This window comes from Lissotriton vulgaris, chromosome 5 (genome assembly GCF_964263255.1).
Source record: "Lissotriton vulgaris chromosome 5, aLisVul1.2, whole genome shotgun sequence".
NCBI classification, from domain to species: Eukaryota; Metazoa; Chordata; class Amphibia; order Caudata; family Salamandridae; genus Lissotriton; species Lissotriton vulgaris.
Window position 1 is genome coordinate 1,820,072,529 of NC_141693.1, and position 18,248 is coordinate 1,820,090,776.

The window sequence follows — 18,248 nt, forward strand, 5'->3', positions numbered from 1 at the left end:
TGCGCCAAGAACAGATGCCTACACTAAGTAACAATCTGTTTGAGGCATGTTGTGAGAAGGAGTAGTTTCTGATCTATACCTGCAGTTCTGTAGTAGGGGTATCTCTGTTATAGTCATAATCTAGTGAATAGTCCCGCCCATGTGCGAGGACCCCGGAGCAATCAAAAATCTCTTAAACTGTCTTTGTGCAGTCCTGCTTAGACACTTAAGAGAATTTAAAGACAGATAATGCAGCCAAGGCTACACTGTCCAGTACTTAAACTAGATATTCCACCAATTTTAACATCAGCACAGCCTGCCAAGTTTCTTACACAGAAAAAACTTCCCTTTTACCAAGAAACGCCTCTGGAATGATAGAGAGGAAGGGGTGGACAGATAAGCCCCATAGGCTGCCATTATGTGGCTCAAAAAGGGATACTGTGCCTTTAAGGAAACTTTCTAGAACTCTCAGTATCCAGAATGCACGGCAGGTCCCCTCCACTTTGTTTTTTGGAGGCGGATACAGCTAGACCTGTAGCATTCAGTACATAAACATCTTTCTCCACCGGGGAGGAGGGCGGGCGCTTATGACTATCAGATGCTCCTACTACAGAACTGGAGTTACAGGTAAGAAACTACTCCTGTAGTAGGGGATCTCTGTGTATAGTCATAATCTAGTGAATAGAATGGCAAGCTCATCCGCACACCAAAGCGGCGGAGAAGAAGAAACAATACCACTACTGTGCAAACAGATTTCGCAGCGAAGCCACCCCAACCTGAGCATCTGCCTTGGCATCAGAATTCAGACAGTAATGCTTAGCAAAGGTATGAACGGACTTCCAAGTGGCAGCCCTGCAGATTTCTGCAATGGGAACATTACGGAGCAAAGCCGTCGTGGCCGCTTTGCCCCTGGTGGAATGAGCCTTAGGCTTGCCCCCTAAGGTCTTATTAGCCTTTTGGTAACACAATTGTATACAGGACACAATCCACCTCGAGATGGAATGTTTAGAAGTAGCAAGACCAGTCCTGACTGACCCATAATTGATACACAATTGGTCTGACCTACGAATATCTTTAGTTTTATCCAGATAGAATTTCAACACCCTCCTGACATCCAGGGAATGTAGGCCTGTAGGGCTGGGGCCAAGTCAGTTGGTGTCATCCTCTTGTTAGCAGCTGCACAGCGGGTCTTCTTTCTTGTTTTCGAATCGGGATCTGAGGAAGGAAGGTTCAGGGTGCCCCTAAATTTAGGGGTATTACAGGTAGGGCAATAGGTCCAAGTCCTGGGGTGAAGACATTCCCTATCCTGCTCCTCTCCTGTGGAAGGGGGGCAGGAGCCTAGCTCTGATTGTGCAGGGCTCCCCATCTTCAAGATGGCCAGAGCCCGGAGCTGTGCTTCACCTCGCCTCTCCAACCTGAGGGGTGGAGTTGGTACAGGCTGGCACACCCCCTTTAATCACTGAGGGTTTCCGGTCAGTCTTCCCGCCAGAGTGGGGGTCACACTGGGTGGGGGACAGTTGCTGAGTACAGCAAGTGGCCTGGAGAAGCTCACAAAGGCCTTTGCCTTTGAAGCTTCCCCTGCCCATTCTGGGGGAGGAGACCTAGCACCTCGTCCAGGACATACATTGTTGCAGGCCCAGGAGAGCGGATGGCTCTCTACCCATGGGTCCAGCAACTTGTCTGCTGTGTGGCAGCCTCTCAGACAAGACGTGGATATTGTAGGTTAGGTTTCAGGGGATATCTCTAAGATGCCCTCCGTAGTGCATTTTAAATTAAATCCCACACTGGCATCAGTGTGGGTTTAATGTACTGAGTTTGATATCAAACTTATCAGTCTTCAGTGTAGCCATTATGGTGCTGTGGAGTACGAAATGACAACCTCCCAGAACCATATATTCTTAATGGCATCACTGCACTTACAGTGCCCAGGGATGGCACTGGGTAATGTAGGGGCACAGGGCTCATGAACCTGTGACCACACCGCTGGCATAGGGCACCCAGCTAGAGGGGTGACTGATGTATGCCAGGACAGGGTATGGCACACAGGTAGGTGTGTCCTGTCGACTTTGTTTCGTTCTGCACCAGGACACTCAGCCTGCAAAGGCAGTGTGTGTGTGTGTCAGGGTGCAGGGCCTCTAAGGGTGGCACAACAAGTGCTGCAGCCCTTAGTCTTCTCAGGTCACAATGCCCTGGGTAGCATTTACTAGGGGCTGACATGTGGCCAGAGATGCCAATTAGGTTTTAGTTTCAACACTGTTCTAGGGAAGGAACACAGGCCCCAGGCACCTGACTGGCAGGAGCCCAGGGCACACTCAGTCAAAGCACATCAGCAATTCCGCAAAAAGTGGGGGCATAGCATGCAAGAAAGATTGCACTTTCTCACACGAGTGCTGTAGACACACATGCTTTGCATAGAGTATAAAATAGGTCCCTTTTCTAGGTGGTGGGTAACTTGTGGGGGAAGTTGTTTGAAAAAAGAGGTTTTAGTTCGGTTTCCCCAACATTGGCTTGTTGGCGTGCAAATACATCCACACTGTTTTGTGAATGTGTGGAATAGACCATGCTGCTGCTTTGCAAATATCAGCAATATGAATGTTCCCTAAAAAAAGCCATTGAGACTCCTACCTCTAGTGGAATAAGCTTTAGGAGGAACATATAGAAGTATTTTAGCTTTTGCAGAACATGCTTGGATGTATTTAGATATCAACCATGAAATGCCAGATTAAGAAATTGCCTTTTCCCATAACAGGGGGTGTGAAGGCAATTGTTTTGTTCTGAATGATTTAGTCCTATCGATACAATATATTAGGGCCCTTTTGACATCTAAAGTGTGTAATGCTCTTTCTGCAACTGTGTGGTTGCAGTAAAAAAAAAAAAATAACAGGTAAGTCAATGAATTGATTAAAATCGAAATTAGAAACCACCTTTAGTAGAAACTTTGGGTTTGTTGAAAGTACTAGCCTGTCTCGATGTAGCTGAAAGAAAGGCTCCTCAAGAGTAAATGCCTGAATTTCACTTACACTTTTAGGTGAAGTGATAGGTATCAAAAGGGCAAGTTTGCACGAGGGTTACTGCACTTGACAAGAATGGAGTGGCTCAAAAGGAGGACGCATTAGTCTTGGTACTACAATGTTTAAATTCCAAGCTGGAGCAGGTGGAAGTCTAGGAGGAATTATTATTTTAAGTCCCTCCATGAAGGCTTGAATAACTGGGATTTAAAACACTGATAAGAGTTGTCTAATTTGCACATATGCTGCAATAGCTGCAAGAGGTAATCTTATAGAAGTATATGCCAACCCTGTGCTTTGTAAATGCAATGATAAGAAATAAGTATTTGTACCTTTGCATGAAGCGGGTTGATGTCTTGTTTGTGACAGAAGATAAATATTGACAATGTTGATGCAGAACACTGCTTGTGGTAGGTTTGCAAGCCTCTAAGAATCTCAATAATATTCTTTAGGTAAATTTAAGTATTCAAATTCTAAGACTTCAGAAGTCAAATTGCAGGATTCATTTCTTTGGGATCGGGATGTCTTGGTGCTCCATGATTCTGTGTGAGAAGGTACAGGCTGAGGTGAAGCTTCTCATGTGGCACTAGAGAACTCCAGGAGTGTTTAAAACTATGGTTGTCGAGCCCATGTTGGAGCTATTACTATCATGGTGACATGTTTATCAATGTTTCATGATAACTAATGGAATTAGTGGGAGAGCTTGAAAAGAGTGCAAATATCCCTCACCAGTTCATCCATAGAGCATCGCCTCTGGACTGATGGTGTGGATACCGGTTTTGCAAAGTGAGGGCATTTTGTGTTTTTTTGTTGCAAATAGGTGTAGTTCTGGAAACCATACTTGTGAAAGTATGGTTGCATAAGAAATGCGTTACTTACCTGTAACAGCAGTTATCCAGTATTGGTGTCTTTCATAGATTCACATGCCTGAATCATTCCCCGTCGCTGAGACGGGAGCCTCCGGTACATAAAAAAGTAATGTCCTAAGGACATACATAGAGAATATAGGCCTAAGGGCCTCCCCTTTTGGGGCCTTTCCACGTCCTTATGTAAAAGGACCGAACTCTCATCGTTAGCCAATCAGCTCCGACCTCCTTCTAGAACCTTCCCGGGAGGAGCCTCCGTCCCTCAGATTTTCGTACGCACCCAGCTAGGGTGTCGCAATGTAGACATAGAGGTACGTGAGTCCTTACCGGGGAGGCGGGAGGGTTGCATGTGAATCTATGAAAGACACCAATACTGGATAACTGCTGTTACAGGTAAGTAACGCATTTCTTATCCAGTATTTGGGTGTCTTTCATAGATTCACATGCCTGAATCAGAGTAGCCAGCAGTTATACATGCATAGTGGTAAAGCACATTCTCACATCTAGCAGGCCTGCATAGATTACAGACAACATGAGAGAAACATGGTAATATACAGTCATGCATATAGCAGAGAAAACCATGAGGAATGTGCATACCTGGATGGCGGGACGAGGTAAGGCTCACCTTATTGGAAGAGATGGCGCAGCACCGCTTGTCCCACTGCAGCGTCCTTCTGCAGTTCGATGTCCAGGCAGTAGTGCTTGGAAAAGGTATGCGGGGACTTCCATGTCGCCGCTCGGCAGATGTCCAGGATCGTCACTCCAGCGAAGAGCGCTGCTGACGTTGACATCGCTCTGGTCGAGTGGGCAGCCACTCGGTCTGTCAAAGGCCGTCCGGCCTGATCATGGCAGAAAGCAATTGCTGAAGAAATCCAGCGTGAGATGCTCTGTTTTGTCAAGGGCAGCCCCATTCTCGGGTTGCTGTAGGCTACAAAGAGTTGAGAAGACTTCCTGACGTCTTTGGTCCTGTCCAAGTAGAATTTGAGACACCTTTTAATGTCCAGGGAATGCAGCGCCCTTTCCGCTGCCGTGGAAGGGTCCGGAAAGAACGACTTGAGGACAATTGGTTCGTTCAGATGAAAGTCTGACGGCACTTTCGGAATGAATTTAGGGTTGGGCCTGAGTACCACTCGGTCGTGCCTGAATTGGAGATACGGTTCCTGAATGGACAGCGCCTGAAGTTCGCTGACCCTTCTGGCCGACGTCAGGGCTAGCAGGAGAGCCGTTTTCCAGGAAAGATGCTTGAGCGATGCCCGGTGTATGGGCTCGAATGGGTGTTTCATCAATTGGTTTAGCACCAAGTTCAACTGCCAGGTTGGAGGAACTTTCCGAGGCCTCGGAAAGGATCTGTAAAGTCCTTTTAGAAATTGTTTCACCAGTCGACTGGACCAGAGGGAGGGTCCCGATGGGGTCCTGGTGAACCTAGAAATCGCAGCCAGATGAACCTTAATGGAGGCGTGAGCCAGTCCCGATTGAGCCAGGTGCAGTAGGTATGGTAGCAGCTGTACTGGGGTGACCCGGAGCGGGTGTAAGTCGTGTTCCGAACACCACACGCAGAACCTCTTCCACTTCAGCGAGTAGGTCTTGGTCGTGCTGCTCGCTCTCGCCTTGGCCAGTACTGCCCTGCAGTCCTGCGGTATGTCTAGCTCCCCGAACTCAAGGTGCTCAGGAGCCAAGCCGATAAGTTGAGCGAACGGAGGTTCGGGTGGTGTACCTGGCCTCCGGACATTGTCAAGAGGTTCGGGAGTTGTCGCAGGTGAATCGGGGGCCTGGTGGATAGGCGAAGAAGATCCGAGAACCAATGTTGTCTCGGCCAGTACGGAGCAATCAGTATCAGCGTGCACGGTTCCGTCCTCATCTTCCGGAGGAGCCTCGGTATCATCGGGAACGGCGGAAAAGCGTACGCAAACACGCTGGACCAGCCGATGGAAAAAGCATTTCCCAGCGACCCCCGTTGGGGATGCCAGCTTGCGTAGCTTCGGCATTTGGTGTTCTCTGCCGTCGCGAAGAGATCGATCCTCGGGGTGCCCCATTGTGAGAAGACGTGGGCCACCGTGTCGCCGTTGAGCTCCCATTCGTGGGAGAGAGAGGTCTGCCTGCTGAGGGCGTCCGCGATAGTGTTCTCCTTCCCTGGAACGTACTCCGCCTTGAGGGAGAGGCCGTGCGCCACCAACCAGTTCCAGATTTTTTGCGATTCTCGTGAGAGAGAGAGAGATCGCGTTCCCCCTTGTTTGTTCAGGTAGTGCATCGTCGTGGTGTTGTCTGTTTTGACGAGCACAGGGGAAGAGCCGATGCGTGGCAGGAAGGCCTGTAGAGCCAGGTACACTGCCCTCAGTTCCAGGAGGTTGATGTGTAGTTGTGTTTCCTGGGCGTCCCATTTGCCGCTGACTCGAAGGTCTAACAGTACTGCGCCCCAGCCTTCCAGTGAGGCATCGGTCGTGATGACCAGTGGTGCCGGCGGCAGGAGGAACGGCAATCCGGCCGTCAGGTGAGTCCTGTTTCTCCACCACAGCAGGGCCTTTATGATGGCCGGCGTGATTGTGAGAATGTCGTCGAATGAGCCTGAACACTGTTTCCATTGTCTCGCCAACGCTTCCTGTAGGGGGCGCATGCGGAGCCTGCAGTGCGGTACGAGGAGAATGCATGAAGACATCATCCCTAGCAAGGAGGTGAACGTCCGGACCTTGATGCGAGGCTTCTTGGCCACCGCCGTGGCCAGAGACAGTACTTTGCAGATCCTGTCCTCTGAGGGGAAAGCCTTCGCATGCTCCGTGTCCAGGGTTGCCCCTAGGAAGGTGATCCTCGTTGACGGAGTAGTGCATGATTTTTTGAGGTTGATCGTCAGACCCAGCTGTTGGAAAAGAGCGCTGCAGGCGTTGAAGGAAGCCAGCGCGTCCTCCGGGGAAGGAGCCTTCACCAGCCAGTCGTCCAGGTAGGGGAACACCTGGTGACCCCTTTGTCGCAGGAAGGCAGCCACGGGCGCCAAGCACTTTGTGAAGATACGTGGGGCAGATTTGAGGCCAAACGGCAAGACCTTGAACTGGTAATGTCTGCCCGCTATTTCGAACCTTAGGTATTTCCTGTGCCTGACGAGGATGGGGACATGGTAGTAGGCGTCCTGTAAGTCTAGGGAGACCATCGAGTCGCCTCTTTCCAGTGCACCCAGGATCTCCTGGATTGTGACCATCCGGAAGGATTGACTCCGTAGGAAGGCGTTGAGCGCCCGGAGGTCTAAGATCGGCCTCCACTTGTCCCCTTTCTGTTGGACCAGGAAGAAGTGGGAATAAAAACCCTTCCCTTTCTGGGAGTCCGGGACCTTTTCGATGGCTCCTTTGACCAACATGGCAGCGACTTCCTGGAGAAGGAGGTGCAGGTGTCTGTGAGTACGCTTCAGTGGATGGGTGTTGGGAGGGGTGTTGACCAGTTCGAGGGAATGTCCAAATTGAATTATTTGTAGTACCCACCGATCCGTAGTGATTTTTCGCCAATTGTGGAGGAAGTGGGTCAGTTTTCCCCCAATTCGAAAGGATTGAGACGGTGGTGGGACTGGCTGGAGTAAGTGGTCACTGGCGGCCGCCAGCGCCCTTCTTGGCGGATTTGCCTCTGAAGGACGATCTCCCATAGGATGACTGTCGGGACTGTTGTTTCTGCTGGGGTTGGTTCCTGTTGCCATAGGAATAGGACGACCGATTTTGGTAGGAACCTCTGTAGGAGTACTGACCTCTGGAGCGGCCTCCCCGAAAGGATTGGTTCCGGGACTGGAGGGAGCCCAGAGCCCTCGCCGTGTCGGTGTCTTTTTTGATGGCCTGGAGTGCCTCGTCTATCTTCTCCCCAAAGAGGAATTGCCCATCGAACGGCATATCCAGCACCTTAGATTGGACCTCCTGCCGAAAAGACGTCGCCTTGAGCCAGCCCTGGCGGCGGAGCACGGCAGCCCCTGCCAACTGGCGGAATCCCGTCATGGCTGCGTCGATGGCGCAGTCGATAATTTCAGCCGCGGAGTTTTGTCCTGCCGCCAGAAGAGCTTTCACCTCGTCCTGGACCGTGGCCGGCAGGCCTTGCAGGTAGGGAGCTATGTCTTCCCATAGCTGGCGGTTGTATCGGCCCAGGAGGGCGATGGAGTTTGCCACCTTGATGGACATGGCGGATGTGGTGGAGAACCTCTTGCCTATGGTGTCCAGCTTCCTTCCTTCCTTGTCCGGGGGCGCGGACAGCGGCGAGGAGGGGTTTCGGGATTGTTTTTGGGCCGCCTGAGTGACAACCGAGTCCGGTTTGGGGTGGCCGGTCAGGCAGGCAGGTGCGGAGTTCGGGGCCTTATATTTTTTGTCTAGGCGCGGAACCACCGCCGGCACCGAGGCAGGCGTGAGCATCAGCTTCTTGCCCTGTTCCCATAGAAAGTCTATCAGAGGAATAGACTTGGTCGATTTCTGTGTGTGCTCCTTGAAATCATGGAGGAAGCATTCCGTTTCCGCGGATTCCACCGCCATGTGAAACCTCCTTGCAGCTCTGTCCACCAGTTTGTGGAAACCTCCCACGTCCGCTGCTTCAGAGTGGCGTGGTCTCGGGGATGCCGGGGCAGACGAATGGTGTGATGACGCAGCATCGGCATCGTCGTCTCTGTGGTCCGAGGCGACGTCTTGCACCTCGCCTTCCTCTAAGTCCGTGTCATCCTCCTCGCTTTCCGATGAATCCTCCGCCTGTGTTTGCGGTCGGAGTTGGCTCCGAGGACGGGCCGGGGGAGCGGAAGGGTGCGAGGCCGACGGTTGCGCTTGGGTGACCGGAACCTGGGCACCGCTGTCTGCGTCCGGGAACCTTCGTTTATAGTCCTGCACCAGGGATTTCAAATCGTTGACCAGAGACAGTGGCAAACAGATCATCGGGGTTTTCACCGTGTCTACGGTCCGGGAGCTGCCTTGATACGTCACTCCGTCCCGGATCTCTTGGACGTCCTGGTGTTCTTCGTGAACCTCCTGTTCTTCGTCCGACTCCTCACTCTGTAGTGTGTCTTGTTCTTCCTCGGGTGCCAACTCCACCGTTGGGAGAACCGAGGGCGTTGGACTCGAGTGAATAGAGACTTCGACCAATCTCGATTCTTTCCAAGATGGCGCCGGGGTCTCTTCCGACGACGTGCGTGAAGATGGCGCTCCCGCCAAGCGTGCCGGTGATTTGGGCACCTCCGTCAGGGTCAATGGTACCAAGTTTTGCGGGGATAGGGGTTTCGCCGCCTTACTGATGCTAGGGTCGTGGACCTGGGATATCTTTGTCGAAGGTGTGGTTCTTGAATTTGACTTCGACTGTTTAGGAGACGAACTTGACTTCGATGGCTTGGGTGACGAGCCTTCGGTATGAGGTGTTTTCGGCGAAGGCGTACCTGAAGATTTAGACCTCTTAGGTGACGCGGCCTTCGTATTGGATGAAGGTTTCAGAGGAATGGTCGAGGAGACCGGTGCGCCTGAGGACGCAGTGGTGGTCGTCGTGGTCGCCGTGGAGGGCGATGAGGCCGTAGTAGTCGACACAGTGGTCGTGACTGAGGTGGTCCGCTTAGTAGATGGAGCGGGCTTCTTGAACCTCTGGCCATCCTTAACAGACACGGAGGAGGTGGTGGAGCGTGCCTCCGAAGGCTTCCTGTGCGCCTTCTTAGGAGGAGTGTCTGTCTCTCCAGGGGACTGCACCCTGGGTCTCTTCTTGGAGACTTTGGAGGTCGCGGAGACACTACCCTCGGAAGATTCCAGAGTGTCTCGGACCTTAAGCCTGTCGAGCCATTCGCGAAGGCGAGTTTCCCTTTCCTTAACCGTCTTCTTTGGGAAGGCTCTACACACCCTACACTTGTCAGTGACGTGGTCAGGGTACAGGCAATATAAGCACAGGTCGTGCTTGTCCTCCGCTTGAATCCGCTGCTTGCCGCAGGAGGAGCAGGCCCTCAGGAGGGCTTTCTTCTGTGAGTCCGCCATGGACGAAGTTTTCTTATTAGATTCCGACATGTAGTCGATGCTAGGATGAAATCCTTTTCGTACAAAGTGAACTTCGGTGAAGTTTGAGACTTCGAATTTTGGAAACCTGAAGAGCTCAGGTTGGAGACTCCCTAGCACAACGTGCGGTAGAAAAATCTGAGGGACGGAGGCTCCTCCCGGGAAGGTTCTAGAAGGAGGTCGGAGCTGATTGGCTAACGATGAGAGTTCGGTCCTTTTACATAAGGACGTGGAAAGGCCCCAAAAGGGGAGGCCCTTAGGCCTATATTCTCTATGTATGTCCTTAGGACATTACTTTTTTATGTACCGGAGGCTCCCGTCTCAGCGACGGGGAATGATTCAGGCATGTGAATCTATGAAAGACACCCAAATACTGGATAACCATGGGGTGTAGTTCTCATTCTTGGATTTGCTGCATCCTGCTTAAGGTCTGCACTGTGACTGCTTGCCTCTGGGACAGGTTTTGCTAGAAAGTCAATATTGTTATTTATTGCGAATCTCCATATTTTCTGTGCTGAGATAATTGGAGAGAGAGTCACCCCTGTTTTTGTGGATTATACATAATTGTCCTAATTCGAAAAGACGGTTGCAGGTGCAGTAGAATGGCTTTGATTGCTGGATGAACAGCTTGCAGCTCTAGGTTACTGATATGGAGACTCTGGTTTGGAATTCCACAGAATCTGAATAGTGAGGCTGTGGAGATGCGCTAGGGAAGTGTCTGTTGAGAAACTGGGTTCTGAAATGGCTACCCCTTGGATAGATTGTGGATTACACCATTACAGAGAGTGAGGAATGCAGCTGTTTTCCAACACTGGTTTGTGAAGTTGACCCAGTGACTGGTCCATTGGTGCGAGACATTGTAGTAGAGGTCTCATTTAGTCTGGCATGTTAAACTATGAATGCAATCATGCCGAGAAGTGTTTTAGCAGGAATTTGATTTCCTGTTTGAAACTCTACAATTAATGGTACTATGTTGTGTATTAGGTCTGCATTTGGGTACCCCAATGCGAAGTCTGTTGCGAATAGATACGACTGACTGGTTGCTGGTTGTAGAGGAGATTTTTGAAAGTATATGGTAAACCATAGCTGAAGTAGTAAATTTAGGGTTTGGTGAGTGTTTTCTTTGCTAAGGTTGAGGTGGTTTGCTTTGATTAACCAGTCGTTTAAATATGGGAAAACATGAATGTTTTGTCAGCTCAGATGTGCTTTGAGCACTGCTAGACATTTTGTAAATACTCTTGGTGCAGTGGTAATCCCGAAGGGAAAAACTTTTGAATTGATAATGTTTCCTTTAAAATTAAATCGGAGGAGGTATTTCCTATGTGCAGGATCAATGGGTATAATATGGAAGTAGGAGTCCTTTAGAGCTATAGCCGCCATTAAGTTCCCTTTTGCAAAAAAGGCATGATCTCTTGAATAGTCACCATATGGAAGTGTTCCGATATGATATAACGATTCAATGGCCTGAGACTGAGAATGGTTCGTAGTGACGCATCTTTTTTGGGGGCTAAGGGAGTATGGTGAGTATATTCCTGTTCCTTGAAACTGTTGAACTGGTTCTATTGCTCCTTTTTGTAACTGTGCTGATAATTCTTGTTGCATGAGCATTTTTATGTAAATGTCGGTCCTTGATTCTTGTATGTTGATCCAGATCTGTAGTAGCTGATCTTGCAGCTCGTTTGCAATTGGGCCAACAAAAAGAACCATGATGAGTTAGTTTGTAGAGCCCCCATTGATTTTACTAACTATTCTTTTTCTCAAGGGCTGTATCAACTTGAGGTCCGAAAAGATGTTCCACGTCAAAAAGTAGATTTAGAATAGCCCGCAGTACTTCAGGCTTAAACCTGAAACCCGTAGCCATGGGTGTCTATGTAACACGATACTGGTGTTTATACCTCTAGCAGCTGTGTCAGCTGCATCTAGTGAACAAAATATTATTGGTGATAAGTTTGCCCTCAACTATTTCCTGACCCCTATTTCTGTGCTCTTCCAGGAGGTGTTGGAGGAGTCCCTCCATTTCGCCATAGTGGGCTCTCATACCTTGTTAATAGAGCCTGGATATTGGCTATATGCCAGCAATTCGCTGCTTATGCAGCCACTTGTTTCACAGAGGCATCTATTAGTTTGGACTTTTTCTGGAGGTGGTGCATCTCCGGACGTTTAGGCGTCATCTCTTTCTTGCATTTGAGACTACTAACGAGTCATGGGTTATCTGACCTCTCACTCATCAGACCCGGTCTTAATAAAGTGGCTCAATATATACTGGACCAAAGTAAGGTACAGTATGTATAGAGTCCCCAGTCTCCAGAGGTATAACAGAGGTTAAAGTCAGATATGACCCTACTCCCTAAAGTGATAACTTGGTCGAGCAGTAAGGCAGTATCAGAGGACAGTGTAAAGCATTTGTTGTACACAGTCAGCAAAAGGCTTCAAACACTAAAGAAGTGAACTCTAGTGTAGGAGAGTAGGGTCTGCAATCCTATGATCACCCAGATTTTTTGCTTTTGTTTCACTGGTTTACGACTTTCTCTGGCTGTGGGCCTGCTAATCAGACCCACAGCCTAGCTGTTCTCTCACTAAATTACAACGTGTACCCTAGGTGCATTTACCAATTGGTACTGGGCCACCTTATTAGACCCTGTAACTCAAGGCATAGGTGTACCCAGGGCCTACCAGGGGCTGCAGCATGTACAAGGTGGTGTAATCACCCTTTGCTTTGGATATAGTATTCCTATATCTAACCCTAAAAATGGACACACAGATTCCTATCAGTCACTCCTATGGCAGGCCTTGACAATCCTGAAGGCAGAGTGCTTGGAATCGTGTGATATGGTGCTCTGGCATGAGCTGAGCCCGTTTGCAGCTTGCGGAACCAAGTCCTAATAGCTGTTCCATGATATCGCATACCATATACTCTTAAGTGCATTATAATCCTCGCGGAAAAATGCTATCTTTGGTATCGCTTTATCAAAACATGTCGAGTAAGGTGTCATACGAATTGGAATACTAACCCCTCGCCAATTCTGGCGACGGGGTTAGCATTCCACCCTTCTAGAGGGACACGACATGTGTGTAACTGTGAACCCCGGTTAAAGTTAACTCAAGCCTCAGCATCACAAAATGGATGCTGCCACCACAGACACGAGTCTGACCCCCTGCAGCTGGGAGTCCTTCCAGCGAGGGGAGCTTGGACAAAGGGTTTCCTGTCAGGGGCGGTGCTAGCACCATCTTAGACAGGGTTTTGTGTATCCTGGGTAGGCAGGGCTTTACAGGAAGGTGACTGCAAGTGGCATCCCGGTGCTCACTACGCATCTGCCGGCTAGAACCAGTTCCAGGGGCACACCAGCCCCTGGCCTGGGGAAAGTCTTGCATGGGAGAGGGGTGTAACCACCCCCCTTCCTGGTCCCACCCCTAGGGCAGGACCTAGTCGCGTACCCACCCCTTTTTTTTAGGATAAAGGCAGGACCGGGGACCCTTCCAAATTAGATCATCTTTGAATCAAGAAACTACTTTCTACGAAAGGAACTCTCGACTTCTTAAGATTTCTCCCTTGTGGCTAAGGAGTAGTCACCCTGCATCCGCAGGCACCATCTAAGAACTCTGCGGTTTGCTGCACGTCCTTCCTCCGGAATCAGACTGACCAGCTCGACGAGACCCGGCTTCCCTGGCACCTCTGACCTCTACCTACCTCTACAGCTAAGCTGAGAACCGTAGGTGCAACGAGACCTCGAGGGACCGGCCATCATCAGAACTGCACGACTTCTATCCAGCACGACCGCCGAGGGATCCTCTGGTGAGTGCTTTGGGGTCCAAGAAGCCCCGACCCTGAGCAGCTCCTGCACCGAAGTCCAGCCCCCCAGCATTCGCGAGATCTGCGTGGGGCCCTTCTGCTTTGTGGCTGCTCACCGCGTTGTCTGGCTACTAGCCCGCTGGCTTGTGGCCTTCCCGACGACGACCGACGACATCACCACTGCTGGTCTGGTTGCTCCAGACTGGCCCTTGCTCCCTTCCAAAAGAGGAGCACCCCGGACCCTCCTGATCCACTCCAGACGCCATTTTAGGTCCACCGCGTGGACTTGAATTTGCCAAGACTTGTTGCCCCAATCCTGGGTCCAGCGAAGTCGACAGCATCAACCATCGTGGGACAGCTCGCACCTCCATCCTGGTCGCCGACAACGCCTCCTGGTCCGTGAGACTGCAGAGCCCAGCGTCGCCCACTCACCTGGTCGAGGTGACTTCGCCCGGTGCCATCCTGGTGCCCACACAATCACTGGCTAGTGATTAAGAACTTGGTCCCCTCTGCTTTCAGGTGTCTTCCATCTTCGATCCAAGCTTGGATCCATCGAATAATCTTCACTGGTCGCCTGCCAGCATCTTCTTTCTTCAGGCTCCTGGTTCGTCAACGAGGATTCCCGACGTCTGTTCAGACCTATGCAGCTGCAGCCCCTGGGCTAGGTAGCTTTGGCATTTCGGTGCCCCAGCATAGCCTCACTATCCAAGGGTCCAGATCCACTTTCGTTTTTGACCTACCTAGTCGGGTTCGCCCGAGAACACTAACTTTGCTTTTACTAGCCTCCATAGACTTTGTCCCGCATCCCGCGTGAGAGTGCACACTGCACCCGAGTCCCCTAGGCCTCCTACTAGTAATCTGAAGGTTCAGTAACGTAGTCCTAGCGATTCCAAAGCCTTAGTCCAGTACTTACCTGCTAGTAATTTCGCATTCCACTTTCATAGTATATGGTTTTTCGTGCCCCTCGGGCATTTGTGTAAATTGTGCAACTTAAAGTACTTTCGTAAGAGTTTTGTTGTGTACTTAGTACCCTGTCCTCATAAAGAGTACAGGGCTGTTGTGATCTAAATAAATACACTGTTTATTTTCATAACACTTGTGTGGTGTCCTTTCACTTGGTGTTCAAGGGGTATATGTGATGGTATAACAGCTGGCTTAACACGCCCTCTAGAGTTTAGCCCGAAGACTGCTCTTGTCCATGCTACTAGGATAGCTGGTCTATCGGTTGACTTACAACCAATCACCATAAGGGTTGTTTGGACTGATACATAGTGATCACTAGAATAGTGAACACTGAATATCAGGCCAACTTCTCACATCTAGGACAATTGTTTTATATCAAAAGATAGTTTTATTTTAGAACTAACAGGTGTCACAATATACTTCTCAATAAGAGTGAATTTAGGTAATTACTTTGCATCCTCTCCATCCTCAGATTGTTTTTCACCATTGTGGCAAAGATGGAGTATGATACAGTAAGTGATGACCATGCATGAGAATAATTCTGAATGCTACAGCTGCGACATGCACCGGGGAGGAGGGCGGGCAATATGAATGTCAGCAGCCCTACATGCCAAGAACAGATGCATACTGGTAAGTAGCATATTCCGGTCAAGGCATGTGGGCTGCTGAATTCATATCTGTGCATAGAATAAATAGCAGTTTCCTCCTTAGCGGTGGTTACCCGTGCCAGCTGCAGCAGTCTGAAAAAGAGTTCCGAGAACAGCCTGTCCTATATCAGCGTGCTGTTTGGAGTGTACATCTACACAGTAGTGTTTGGTAAATGTATGTATGGTGGTCCATGTGGCTTCTCTACATATATCCTCTAGAGGAATGTTACCTAGGAAAGCCATGGATGCCCCTAACTTGCGTGTGGAATGCGCTCTTGGGGGAACTGTTAATGTGCGTTTGGCCTTTTGATAACAGATCTGTATGCACTTAACAATCCATCTGGCTATACCCGATTTGGAAATGGGGTTGCCTTTGTGCTGTGGAGAGAAGGCAACAAACAGTTGCTTAGTTTTCCTGAAATCCATTGTCCTGTCTATGTAATACAGGAGAGCTCTTTTAACATCAAATGTGTGCAGTGCTCGGTCATCCACTGAATCTGGATTTGGGAAGAATACTGGCAGTTCTATTGTTTGGTTAATGTGGAACTGTGATACCACCTTAGGCATAAATTTAGGGTTGGTACGGAGCACTACCCTATTAGCATGAATCTGTATGAAAGGCTCTTGAATAGTTAGGGCTTGAAGCTCACTAACTCTTCTTAGCGATGTGATCGCTACTAGAAAGGCCACTTTCCATGTCAGAAACTGTATCTCACAAGAGTGAAGAGGTTCAAAAGGTGGTCCCATTAGTCTGGTGAGAACTAGGTTTAGATTCCAGACAGGTGAAGGCGGGTGTCTGAGAGGAATTACTCTTTTGAGTCCCTCCATAAAAGCTTTAATGGCTGGCACTCTGAAAAGGGAAAGGTGCTGTCTGTTTTGAAGATAAACTGCCATTGCAGCTAAATGTATCCTGATGGAACTATATGCCAAATTGCATCTGTGTAGATGCAACAAATAATAATGTTTTGCGTTGATGCATCTAGCGGATTTATGTCATTATTTGAACAAATGACAAATCGCTTCCATTTCGCCGCATAGCATGCCCTGGTGGTAGGTCTTCTTGCCTCCTTGATAATATTCATACAGTCAGGGGGCAGGTTCAGGTAGCAAAACTATGACCTCAGGAGCCATATTGCAAGGCTCAACTGTTGCGGATCTGGGTGCTGAATGTCTCCACGGCTCTGAGTGAGACTGGGTGTGAGTCGCAGTCGTTGGTGAGGCACCACTGAAAGTTCTAGGGACGTGGTGTACCATGCCTGCCTTGCCCATGTTGGAGCAACTAGGATGAGAGTCATTGAGTGCTGCTGCAGTTTGCGTGCCACTAGCGGTATGAGCAGTGCTGGAGGAAAAGCGTACGCAAATCTGCCTGACCAGTTCATCCATATCGCATTGCCCTGAGACTGCGGGTGTGGGAACCTGGCGGCGAAGGTTTGGCATTTTGGGTTTTCCTTTGTGGCGAATAGGTCTATCTCTGGATGACCCCACTGCTGAAAATACGGTTGTAGCCCCGAGGGATGCATCTCCCACTCGTGCATTTGATGGCTGTGCCTGCTGAGCAGGTGTGCCATTAGGTTGTACTTGCATGGGAGGTGTTCCGCCATGAGGAACATGTTTCTTTGAATGGCCCACTTCCACATGCTCTGGGCTAGGTGTGAATTGTGGAGTGTGTCCCTCCCTGCTTTTGGATGTAATACATGGCAGTCATGTTGTCCGTCCGGATCAGCACGACCTTGTTGCACAAATGCAATTTGAACGCCTTCATCGCCATGAAGACTGCCATCAGTTCCAGCAGGTTGATGTGCATCTTCTGCTGCTGCGTCGCCCATAGTCCCTGCACTGTATAATGGAGGACATGCGCTCCCCAGCCCTGGAGAGATGAGTCAGTCGTCAGCACTATCTGTGGCACAGGCTCTTGGAACGGTCGTCCCCTGCAAAGGTTTTGGGTGTTCCACCAATGCAGAGAGTTGTATGCACGACCGGTCACCAAAACCAGGTCTTTTAGCTGTCCTTGAGCCTGGTTCCACTGTCGTGCCAAGCACTCCTGAAGCGGACGCATGTGTAGCCTCGCGTGAGGGACTATGAAGATGCAGGAGGCCATCATGCCTATCAGCTGCATAAATACTTGCGCGGGGAGTGAGTGTTGGGGTCTGAATTTTTGAATCAGCAATTGCATGCTGTTGATTATTGCTGAGTTTGGCTGTGCTGTTGCTGCCAGAGTGTTTGTCGCTCCTAGGTACTGTTGTACATGTGCGGGTTGAAGGTGTGACTTTGGGTAATTTAGTGAAAATCCTAGACTGTGTAGGAGGTGAATTGTGCGGGACATGTGGCTGGCACATTGCTGGGCTGACTTTGCTTGGATAAGCCAGTCGTCCAGATAAGGATAGACATGGATGTGTCGTCTCCAAAGGTGCGCAGCTACTGTCACCAAGCACTTGGTAAACACTCTGGGGGCTGTAGTGACGCCGAAAAGGCAGGACCTTGAACTGGTAATGCTGGTTGTTTATGGTGAACCTGAGATATTTCCTGGGTGAATTGGAATGTGGAAATATGAGTCCTTCAGGTCTAGGGTTGCTAGGAAATCTCCCTGACTGAGCAATGGTAGAACTTGCTGCAAAGTGAGCATGTGAAAATGTTCTGACAAGATGTATTGGTTCAGGGGTCTGAGGTCTAGTATGGGCCTGAGAGACCCGTCCTTCTTTGGGATTAAGAAGTACAGCGAGTACACCCCTGAACCTTGTTGCTCTAAAGGCACGAGTTCTATGGCCCCCTTTTACAGCATGCAACAGCTGCAATAAGTGCATGTGCTCTGCGGACATAGGACAATTCCTTGGGGGTATGTTGGGTGGGATGGAGGTTAGTTCTAGACAATAGCCGTATTGGATAAGTTGTCTTACCCACCTGTCTGTGGTAATGCCTTCCCAGACTGGCAGGAACTGTTGAAGTCTTCCCCCGACCGGTGTTATATGGTCTGGGGGCAGTAACAAGACGCCACTGTTTAGTGGTGGCGGAGGATCTGGCATTATTAT

At 49.8% G+C, this 18,248-nt stretch overlaps 1 protein-coding gene across 1 annotated transcript in view; it reads right to left on the reverse strand.

Moving 5' to 3' along the window:
* The window catches only part of IGF2BP1 (insulin like growth factor 2 mRNA binding protein 1), a 402,021-nt gene that overhangs the window by 33,247 nt on the left and 350,526 nt on the right, over window positions 1-18,248 (reverse strand). The gene's annotated exons all lie outside the window — the stretch shown is intronic.